The 12,208-nt window shown below is 39.7% G+C and overlaps 1 protein-coding gene across 16 annotated transcripts in view; it reads right to left on the bottom strand.

Annotated features, from left to right (window-relative positions):
• ATXN1 (ataxin 1) overlaps positions 1 to 12,208 on the bottom strand; it is a 430,615-nt gene that overhangs the window by 386,269 nt on the left and 32,138 nt on the right. For 7 of the 16 annotated variants that reach the window (XM_060403499.1, XM_060403496.1, XM_060403508.1 and 4 more), the window contains one exon: positions 1 to 12,208. This exon is cut by the window's left edge. The exons of the other annotated variants lie outside the window; for them this stretch is intronic. The gene's annotated coding sequence lies outside the window, so the exon portion shown is untranslated. 16 annotated transcript variants of the gene reach the window in all.

The raw sequence follows: 12,208 nt of genomic DNA, 5'->3' as shown, positions 1-12,208 counted from the left end.
CCTGTATTCTTGCCTGGAGAATCCCATTAACAGAGGAGCCTGGCAGGTTCAGTCCATGAGGTCGCAAAAGAGTTGGACACAACTGAGCAACTGAACAACGACTACCACCCTTGGTCTCCCAGTCAGCAACCACATCACCACTACCTCCCACAGACCCAGTACGCATGCACGCGTGCTCAGCCACGCAGTCATATCTGACTCTTTGCAACCCCATGGACTGTACTCTGCCCTAAATATACACAAATACTACACAAATAAATTAGAAAATCCTAGAGAACATTATCATGATAAAAAGTAATGAAGTCATAAACGGCATTTACTAGGTACCAAGAGCTCTTCTAGGTGTCATGAAAAAAAAAAATGTAAAGTGAAAGTATTAGCCTCTCAGTCCTGTCCGACTCCTTGGCTGACTGTAGCCGGCCAGGTTCCTCCGTCCATGGGATTTTCCAGGCAAGAATACTGGAGTGGGTTGCCATTTCTCTCTCCAGGGGATCTTTTTGACCCAGGGATTGAACCCTGGTCTCCTGCAATGCAGGCAGATTCTTTACCATCTGAGCCACCAGAGAAGCCCTTCTAAGGTGTCATATGTACCCTAATTCATTTAATCCTCGTGCTGATTATAATCTCCACTTTGCACTTTTCAGATGAAGAAACTGAGGCCTTAAGTGACTTGGTGAAGGTAGTATATGTCAGGGCTGGTGTTTAAATCATAGAAGATTTCAAAATTCTGGGATATCCAACGATAACAGAACACATGGGCATAACCAGCCAAGTTTAAGCCGCAGGTGCAGGACAGCTTGGCAACCCATGCCCCCCACACAGGCTTCATTCCTGCCTGTTCTCTGATAATTCAGTCCTCATTGCTAAGGAATCTCCAGGCTGTAGTCACACCTGCGGGGCTACTTCCAAAAGCCCAGGAGAGCTGATCCAAAAGGGACCTCAGCAATCCAGACACAATGGACATCTGAGACAAACCCATCTACAGAGAGATGGCTGCCTGGCCACCGAGAACAAATTTTATAACATCCTCTCTTGCTGTACAGAGTATCTGGTCATAGAGTTTGTTATCGGCAGAACCAGGATTAAAAAAAAAACTGTGACCTGTGTCTGTTTTCTCTCTCACCCTTTTTCTCCCAAGGTGTATATTTATATTTTTGGCAAAGCAGTCAAAGGGAAAACATCACAAGAAGCCTTCCTGTGGGGTTCACGGTGAAATGAGTAACAGCTGGAAGGAGAGAGCAAAGAGAAAGTGAGTCATGGATACGGAGTTTAATCTGTAAGATTCTTCCTCTGGCTTTCTTTTAAATGTTTTCTCTAAACTCAGAGCTGGAGGCTTACATTTACACAGTCCAGAATTCCACCTGAGACTGTAGCATCTCAGCCCTCTGTCCTTTTCACAGCAATGCAACTTAAATGAGGCCATAACTGCAAGAAATTGGCCAGGGAGATGTGGGCTAGGGAGACCTGTCCACATTTGGTTTACTAAGGCCTCACAAACTCCTTTTCCAAAGAGTCAGGGTCTTTTCCACTGAGTTGACTCTTCACATCAGGTGGCCAAAGTTTTGGAGCTTCAGCTTCAGCTTCAGATTGACCTTCCAATGAATAGTCAAGGTTGATTTCCTTTAGGAATGACTCGTTTGATCTCCTTCAAAAAGACCCTGAGTCTGGGAAAAACTGAGGGCAGGAGGACAAGGGGGTGACAGAGGATGAGATGGTTGGATGGCATCACTGACTCGACAAGTCTGAGCAAACTCCAGGAGACAGTGAAGGACAGGGAAGTCTGGTGTGCTGCAGTTCATGGGGTCACAAAGAGTCAGACGTGACTGAGTGATTAAACCAACAACACAAACTCCTGCATCGGTGTGCAGCTCTGGGTACCACAAACTAAAAAGCCCTCCTTTGATTATTAATCCCCACAGTCCCATTTTACTTTCTCCTATGAATTCTCGTCCTTCCAACTAATTCCTGACACAGTAGAAAGGGGAAACAGACCCACTGACCATAAACCACATGGGTACTTAATGTTTTTGTGCTTACTAGGGCTTCTGGCATATTAAATGTTGAATACTCTTCTTCCTGACTCCCCAAGTGAATGAAAAACCATTGAGATCATCAATGCAGGGGCAGCAATAGACTAAAAGAGAAATAAAAGTTTCAAAATAAAGAATAACTTCAAATATCTTATTAAAAATAAAATTAAATGTCTTTGTATAGTAAATGAAATCTCTTACTGCCTAATTACAATTTAAATTGTTAACTATCTTAAAGGAAATAAAAAAACCTTTATATAAGGTGGAACTTACAGGGGAAAAAATAGATGAACACAAAGCTTTCTGGAGTTAAAAAGCAGAACAAAAAATATAGATATATATACACTATTGATACTATGTCGAATAGATAACTAATGAGAACTTACAGGGAGCCATGCTCAAAGCTCTGTGGAGACCTAAATGGGAAGGAAATCCAAAAGTGGGAATATTTGTATACATAGAGCTAATTTGGGGCTTCCCAGGTAGCTCAGAGGTAAAGAACCCACTGCCAATGCAGGAAGTGTGGGTTCAATCCCTGGGTCAGGAAGATCCCCTGGAGACGGAAATGGCAACCCACTCCAGTATTCTTGCTTGGGAAATCCCATGGCCAGAGGAGCCTGGTGGGCTACAGTCCACAGGGTGGCAAAACAGTCAGACATGACTTAGCAACTGAACAACAACAACATAGCTGATTCACTTTGCTGTACAGCAAAAACTAACAAAACATCGTAAAGCAACTATATGTCAATAAAAAAGCTTTTTTAATGCTCATGGTAATAAAAATGATAATAGCTCTTTAAAAAACAATAAATATATGTTTTTTAATTCTACAAAATACAAGAAGAATATTAGAAGAAAACCCTCTATCACTCTTAGGAGCCATGTGTACCAAGACTTATTAATCGTACCCTACATAAGGCTTGCATTCAGGTCCACTGCTCTTGTCTAATAAAATTTTCCTTCAAGTTCTCCTTTTGTCGTGAACTTGGGTTATGGCCTTCCCACTGGCTATATACAACCACACATATCTTTCAAAAGCTAATTGAAGCATAGAGAAGTTAAACATGATTTATTCAAGGTCAACTCTCCAGTTGGTGGAAAACCCATAAATACAGCCTCTCCATAAATACAGAAAGCGAAGAGGAACTAAAGAGCCTCTTGATGAAAGTGAAAGAGGAGAGTGAAAAAGCTGGCTTAAAACTCAGCATTCAAAAATCGAAAATTATGGCATCCGGTCCCATCACTTCATGGCAAACAGATGGGGAAACAATGGAAACAGTGACAGACTTTATTTTCTTGAGCTCAAAATCACTTCAGATGGTGACTGCAGCCATGAAATTAAAAGACGCTTGCTCTTTGGAAAAAGAGCTATGACAAACCTAGACAGCATACTAAAAAGCAGAGACTACTTTGCTGACAAAGGTCCATCAGTCAAAGCTATGGTTTTTCCAGTAGTCATGTATGGATGTGAGAGTTGGACCATAAAGAAAGCTGAGCACTGAAGAATTGATGCCTTTGAACTGTGGTGTTGGAGAAGACTCTTGAGAAAACCTTGGACTGCAAGGAGATTCAACCAGTCAATCCTAAAGGAAATCAGTCCTGAATATTCATTGGAAGGATTGATGCTGAAGCTGAAGCTCCAATACTTTGGCCATCTGATGCAAAAAACTAACTCATTGGGAAAGACCTTGATGCTGAGAAAGATTGAAGGCAGGAGGAGAAGGGGATGACAGAGAACGAGATGGATGGATGACATCACCAACTCGATGGACATGAGTTTGAGTAGGCTCTGGGAGTTGGTGATGGACAGGGAAGCCTGCCTGGTGTGCTACAGTCCATGGGGTTGCAAAGAATTGGACATGACTGAGCGACTGAACTGAACAGCCTCTCCACCATGAAGTTTCTGGGTGCTGGGCCATACTGCATGGTGAAGTTTTGACTCTTGATTGTTGTTTTCAAAATTCCCTTCGGTATTTTAAAGCAGCTCATGTTGACAAGCTAGCAAATTTCATTAACATTGCACAGTTTCACGTTCTTGGACCTATCACACATGCCAATTCCTTTTTAACATGTACATTTAAAACTTCCTTTAAGACACTGTGTAACTGACTCAAAGATACAGGAATGGGAATGGGTATAGAAGCCTAAAGTATATTTTCTTCCTATTAAATGCGGCTGAATCACAGTACAGGGTAAGCAGTTGCTGCAAAAAGAAACCCTCTGCATTTAAGGCATCACTCAATCATAGGAGACCATGTCCTAGTATAAGACTGCATGAGCAGTGTCTTGCAAGGGTGGAAAAGTAGGCTCTGGGAGTGCAAGATGCATTTAGGGGGGAAACATCATGAGAACTAAGCTGTATCAAGAAATGAGGGCACCAGAGCTATCATTAAAAAAAAAAAATTCGAGAGCGTCTACAGATTAAACAGATAACAAGAGGGATTTTTTTTCTTTCTGTTTTATGAAAAGGGAGGTCATTCCTCTTGCTTTCAGGACCTTAAAAATTAAACCAGAGTAGCTAAGGGCTGGAAAGTTTTGAAGAGAGCCTTGCGCAGAACTCAGGACCTTAAAACAAGGAAAAACCTAACCCCAGGGAGTTTGTTTTACTTTGCTTTCTGCTACCACACTCAAAGACAACTTGAATGAATAAATGGGCTTTTTTTTTTTTTTTCTGGTATCACTCTATCATGAAAAAGCTCATTTGCCATTTAATTTTTATCTAATCATGCTGGCTGTTTTCTGTCTGTCTCTTTCACTTATCTACCCCCACCCCACCTACATTGGCATTCTCTGTGGTCAAAGAATCTGTTTCAGAATTAGTGTTCAATATAACAAATGTCAAGTAAACACTCTACACATTTCCTGTGCTATTTAAAGCATCCTAAGCAATTATTTGCTCTAAAGTATTAAACTGTAAATTTTCTTAGCTGTGCCAATTCCTATAGTAATAGCTGTCACAGAACAGTACTTAGAATCCTCAAATGCAGCTTTTAAATCAGCTACACTCTAAGTCTACATTTGCCAAGATTTTTCTAGTTTCCATATTTTTACAGCATGTTTTTGAGACAATGTACAAAACTGCAACAAAGTGTTATATGTAGCTCTTTTTTTCATATTTGAAGCTTATTAGTAGGCACATTGGCATCTTTGAACACAGATTTTCTCTAAGGAAAAGGATGAGAGCAAGAAGATACACAGTCCCTCGCACCTTAACCTCAATACTACACTGTTTTTTATTACAGGCCAAAATCATGACCTTTGAAAAATCACATCTGATAAAGCTCCAAATCATATAGTTGGTTCAGAAAAAGGTCTCCTAACATTAGCTCTGTAAACAATGCATACTGTATCTATACATACAAACACATGTAACCCCAGAAAAATATTAATACAAGACATACATATATAAATGTGTATGTAGCAATAACTATCTACAGATACATATATGCCTTTATAAGCACTTTTATGTTTAGCTAGATGCAATTTTTTTTATCTTTTAATTTCACTACATATTTCTGTAATGCCATGAGAGTAATGTAAAAGTAACCAAGGTCTATGCTCTTAATAACTAAGAGTGCATTAAACTGCCACCTTCTACAGAACTGTATGACCTTGGAAAAAGATTTCATGCAATAGAGTATGATTTATAGACGAAGAAAACCAAAAATCTCCCTTGCTTATTTTTTTCAAGTAGTTAATTATTATAATGTATTTTCCAAGTGATGAAAGAATTATACTATTCCCACCACACCCGAGCCCATTTTGATTTTCACACACTGCACCAGGTATTATTACTACTTGCTGAAAGATAGCATGAAAGCATTAAGGGACAACAAGGTTATATTATCTTAACATGTTCCACTCAATGGCTCTCAACTGTGTTATGAAGTGCCCTAACATTAGTTACCAAAAATGTATTGCTATTTTAAGAGTCACGCTATTAAGGAACCACATGTCTGTAGGGCTAATATTTGTGACTTGTAACCTGACAAGATTTTCAGAGAGGTTTCTGCCCAGTAACATGAAATCAGCCTCTCGGATGGCCTGTCTGTTACCATCCCTCCAGAGCATGCCTTGCCTGCGAGAGGATGCATCCTTCGACAGCACCCAAGAAACCATCACCCCACCTCAAAATCCCCTACACTAATCCTGGTCCTCCAGCGTGCACAACACAGCAGAGGACACTCTCCCTAACCTCTTTGTACAGATCTGACTCAGTTCCTCTTCAAGCCCACAATGGTGAGAACAAGGAGGAAGAAGTAAGAGATGACTGAGCCACGAGGAGAGACGAGAAAAAGGAGGGAAAACAAAATAAATATCTGACTGGGGATTTATCTCTGTGCACTTTCGTTTAAAATGTTTTCAAACATTACTCTTCTTTAGTGGCTACTAGTTGCGTTTTTTTTGCCTGCATCATGTGACATGGGGGATCTTAGTTCCCTGACCAGGGACTGAACCCCTCCCCACTGCCTTAGAGGCACTGGATCACCAGGGAAGTCCCAGCAGCTGCTGCTAAGGTGGGAAGAAAGGTGACGTGATGCAGAAGGGCCCCACAGAGAGGATGTCAAATTCGTGATAATTATGAAATCTGGGTGGACAGTTACTAGACTGCTCACTGAATTCTTATGCTTTATAGTTTATCTTAATTTTGCAACTATGCTTTTGTATAGAGCTCACATTGATGAAAGATTTTCCAAGTCTCACAATGACATGGGTGGTAAGCGGTAAAGTATAATTAGTTAAGGGCATAGGGCCTGAAGTTAAAATGGTATGAACTGAGTCACAGTCCTACCACTTACTGGTTGTATGACCTTGGGCAAGCTACTAACCCAGTTACCTTATCTGCAGACTGGAGATAATAACTCACAAATAAGTTGACTGTGAAGATTAAGTGATCAGCACAGTAACAGACACATCCTAAATCCTCAATGTGCCAGCTAGCCGTTACTATTATTAAAAGGGTAGGTTCTTTGCACAATGACCTTTCTTGACTGTGTCCAGTAGATCATGAATCGGGTTGATAAATACTGGCCAACCAATTTACAGTACTGAATAAAGATATCCACAATCAAATGCAGACTTTCAAAAATGAAATCCCATATGCTGTTGTCTAGAAGATGCCTAAATGAATGAGGAAAACAAACGTTAACAGTCCCACAAGTAAAGTATGAGGAACCTAAGGGTCAAGGCACCTTTTCCAGGGAGCCTAATTAATCTTAGCAATGTTAGCTGCCTCATGTAAGAGAAGATCAATCCAGCATTAACTTCCAAGCTTAAAAACATTTACCGTTCACCCTTAGCAGTATTCACAGTGCACAAGATATGTTAAGTCCTGATATCTTATGTGAGCAAAGAACAACAATTAGCAAAATCCATGTATATATCTTTCTAATAGTCCCCTGATAATTATGAAAAGGCAATCAAACATGAATTTGTTTGAAGCCACAGGCCACAATTTATTCAACTTTATTGTTCCCTCTGAGCAGTGTGCTTTGCACATACATAGTAGGTTTACAAGAAATGAACAAAATTAGGTTGACTGTAAAAGGAGGAGGCTGGACAGAAAAATGTACACAGTCCCTTCAACATCATGAATGACAAACTGCCCAAATGATCAAACTATTAAATTCTGAATCTCATGGATGATCAAATGTCTCAATAATCAAACTATTAAATGTTCAACTTCCCAAATGCAAACTGCCTATATGATCAACTATCATCAACCTTAGTTGATCCTCACAGCTAAATTCAACAATGAGCTGCAACATTAAAAATGACAGTTATTGAAGATATTCTTCCTTCCTTAATTTCAATTTATGTGAGCATGGTCAATCCACAGCTCCTGGTTTCAGTATTTAATTCTATTATCACAGTATTAAGAGTATGCCAAGGCTCTAAGTCCCTAGAAGCATAAAGAAACTGGCGACTCTGAGAAATACATATGTTTTGAAGCCACAGGAAGAAAATTAGGACATTTCCTTTTTTTTCCTCAATAATTCCTAATCTCCTTTTAGTGTATTTTTTGAGCATTAGTTGTTATTTAATACAATGGCTCTCCAGGGAGAAAGAAAATCGACCTAAAAATAAGACTTTTCCAGAGATAAAGAGAGATAGTTGCAATAGAAATTCACCAGAAGGGAATAATCTTTATTTTATATAGCAGTTAGAACCTTATAAATAGAAAATATACTTTTAAAGTCATAGCATAGGTTTAGAACTGGCCAAAATTGAGTTTGATCAGTATTTGATGAGTTACTGATTACTGATGAAAGCAAAGGAAAATCCTAATTGAAGGATTAAATTTATCTCAAAATCAGCCACTCGCCTGTCTGTACCTCTGTCATAAAGTGTTTATGAGTTTGATGTACAATATAGTCCAGACATAAGTCTCCTTCCAGAGAGCAGACACTCCTTATTATCCACATTCCAAACTGAGGTAGATCCATTAGCGTTTCACCCGCATAAGAACAACTCCTAAAAGCTATTGACAAAGGTTATTTGTAGATAAAGAATCGAAAGACATAAAGACTTCCAAATCAAAATGTAATGCCCTTTAATCTTGTGAAATTGTGGTTGTGGTTAGTCGCACAGTCGTGTCCGACTCTTTGCGACCCCATGGACTATACCCTACCAGGCTCCTCTGTCCATGGAATTCTCCAGGCAAGGATACTGGAGTGGGTTGCCATTTCCTTCTCCAGGGGATCTTCCCCACCCAGAGATTGAACTCAGGTCTCCTGCATTGCAGGCGGATTCTTTACCACCTGAGCCACCAGGGAAGCCTTGTGAAGCACGTGTTTAAAGAAAACTTAACTAAAGAGAAAAGCAAGAGCCAAACCATGTTCCCTCTACAGAAACTAGCAAATAAAGAATATATGCACAGAACACCTGGATTTGCTTTCCTGTTTCCTTGCTAGTAACTTTCATGTATACATACATATGTATACACACACACACACACACACACACACAGAGATAAAACATTAACTAACAGTCAAACATTCAGAGCACTGAATGACATGCAGTCACACAGATACACTCTCACACAAAAGAGAGCAAGGCTGATGCTATTTCAATATCATGAAATATTTTCCTAACTGTGCACAGATGGAAGTACAGACTTTTCTGCCAACTGCCTGGTTCAGAAACTTTGCTCTATTTTTAATTATTTGGTTCAGAGGACCCGTTTGTGATTAACTTCTGTGTTGGATGGAAAAGCAAGTAAAGTTCCTGACCCCACAGCAAAGAACACCGAGAGAAGTTTAATTATTTTTCAACAGTGAGTGTAATATTGTAAACCATGTGTAGGGACAACTAATTTATCAACGACCTGTTGACGGTTCTTGTAGTTCAAAGCTATGAAGTGTTATCAGTAAAACAAAAATTCAGGAAGTCTTAAGGAAGTGACATCAAAATGAAGTTCTGTTTTTGTCTCTTTTTTGTTGTTTTTTAAAAATTGAGATATCGCTGACATATAATATTATATTAGTTTCAGGTGTACAACATCATGGTTCAATATTTGTATACACTGCAAAACAATCACAGTTAGTCTAGTTATCATCATCTAATGACGTCCTTAATGACAAATAAATGTTCATCTTTGAGAAGTGCCAATGGAATGAGAAATGGGGAGGAAAGAATTAATAGTATTACAAGGCCTAATGTTATTAGCACTAGAAGTTTCAGTTTTGACTGGGATCCGAGAATGGAATGCCAAAGTTTTACACACAGGAAATGGACTCAGATGCAAGGAGAAGTTGGTCAGGAAACTCAAACCATAGAATTCAGAATCACACACCAGAATCGCTGAGCAAGATAAAATCCCAGAAGAGAAGTAGAAAGAGAAGCAGAGGTTTAGCAATAAGACAGAAAAGATAGTCAAGGTAAGAATGGAGCAGGTTGGAATTGATTCATATGTTTTAAGAGCTGTGTTACTTTTTTAAAGTTGTTTCAAAAAGAAAACATTAAATCCAAGGAGCAGATTAATATAAATGTAGAAAGAAATAAAATAGAAGGGATCCAGTTAAGAACCTTGAAGGTAGAATAGAGCTAAAACCTAAAAAACCTTTACTCCTAGAGAAGTTTTCTTTTGATCAATCTCTCTAAAAGTTTAACACATCCTGTATTTTAGTCTTTGATGTACCTGTAAAATCTCAGATTCTACAAAACCATATGCCACAGAGAGCCAAAATGTTTTAGGGGTAATAGTCACTGCTAAAAACCATATTTGCAAATGAGTCCAGGATCAATGCCAAAGTGATCTAGGAATTGACAAAACAAAGCAACAAGCACCTAATTTCTCCTTGAGAAGTGTAGACACGGAGAGAACCTCTGCAGGGTGGTCTTAATTCTGGGCTTTCCAGGTGGCGCTAGTGGTTAAGAACCCACCTGCCAGTGTAGGAGATGTAAGAGATGCAGGCTCAGTCCCTGGGTTGGGAAGATCCCCTGGAGAAGGGCATGCAACCCACTCCAGTATTCCTGCCTGGAGAATCCCAGGGACAGAGAAGCTGGCAGGTTATGAGTCCATAGAGTCACAAAGAGTTGGACACGACTGAAGCAACTTGGCACGCACGCACTTAATTCTGAAGTTCAGCTTCTTAAACCACTAGCACTGGCTACTAGCTTGTGACTGGGTTGGTTGACAGGGCAAGACCTTTAAATGGACACATACATAGTTGTGGGCAATTATGAGACTTCAATAACTGGAAGCAATTCAAGCAGCCATCATATGGAAGGAAGAAAGGTGATCTGTTCCAAAATGTCCAATGTAAAGCTGACTCCTGTTATGCATATTCATGTTCTTCCTTCTCTACTATGCAAATCGGAGAATTAGATGCATGGGTATGTGTGTTGGCAAAAGACTAGAATATTTTTTAAAAAACAGAATTAGAAAAAAGCACATCTAGGACTGAATTATTGATAGTTGCAAATGGCTTCATAATTCCAATGTAGTATGATTACTATGGGCCACAGGCCATGGCTTAGAAATGGCTTTTATTTCGTTTAGAAATGTTTCTATTTGCTCTAACAATAGCCACTATGCTAGGATGGGATTTGACCTGTGTCTTTGTCCATAAAACAATCCTATGAAATATGTAAACACGAATTCAATTTTCTTTAAGTCAAGAAAAGCAAAAATACGGTTGTCAGAACAAGAACGGCTTTCTGTGGGATATTCTAGTTAAATGAAAGCTATTCAACTTGAATCAATTGCTGTATCCATTCTCCAATACACAGCAGATTTATATTTCACAAGGTTTTTGACACAGAACAAAATGTTACTGAAATATCTCTTCCATTCCTTTTGTCCTACATAACATTCCAGGGGCTGAACTCCCAACATGGGGCATATATTTGTCAGCTTCTGTTTGCACTGTTCTATTCTGGTTTGTCTTTGTTGCAAATTTTCCATGTTGACCCCTTCCTGGCCAAACATTAATATAGACCTTTGGTTGTGTTGCAACTCATAATTTAAAAATCTTCTGTCTTTATTCTGCACCATCTTTAAGCATCCCTGACTTTTAAAATTAAGCCCTGCTGTTTACATCAATGATAGAACTTTTTTTAACATACATCTGCTTATATAAACAATAGACATCCAGGGAGAAAATTATTGTGATCCAACAATCCACACATTCCTATACAAAACCAATCACTTGAGGATTTAAAAGCTAGATCTGTGGCGACAGACAGGCTAGAACTAGCAGGAACAAGTCTGTACAAGATGAATTTATCCTCCACTGCCTCTGTGCCAGGTCATCCCAGGACTAGGCTTGTGGGCAAATGCCAAGATGGAAAGAATGGGTTGCTGCCTGTTTTCTAGCATATCTGTGTAAAGACTCAATAAGAGCTCGGAAGGAGTTGCTGCTCTGAAAGCGACACACGGTGTGTCGCTGCCACGCGGTCCTGGCCATTGAATGCCTAAAGCCGGCGCAGCTCAAACTCGGTCAGAAATAGATTTCAGACAGTGGGGAGCTAAAACACTGGATCTCAGAGATGATGTCCAAGAGGAGGTCTCTGAAGCTGGGTGTCATCCTTTAGGGTGGCCCAGAATTAAATGGTGACGCATTATGCCTCCTGGTGAGTTCATATATACTTTGAATGGCCCAGACACCAAGTCCCGTGGACTTCCACCGAAGATCTTGGGGCAGGGAGAGTTGTCCACCAGCACTCTCTGTGAC

The sequence above is a fragment of the Ovis aries genome, chromosome 20 (genome assembly GCF_016772045.2).
Source record: "Ovis aries strain OAR_USU_Benz2616 breed Rambouillet chromosome 20, ARS-UI_Ramb_v3.0, whole genome shotgun sequence".
Classification (NCBI taxonomy): Eukaryota; Metazoa; Chordata; class Mammalia; order Artiodactyla; family Bovidae; genus Ovis; species Ovis aries.
Note: the sequence above shows the minus strand (reverse complement) of the source record. Positions and strands in the feature narration are given on the sequence as shown.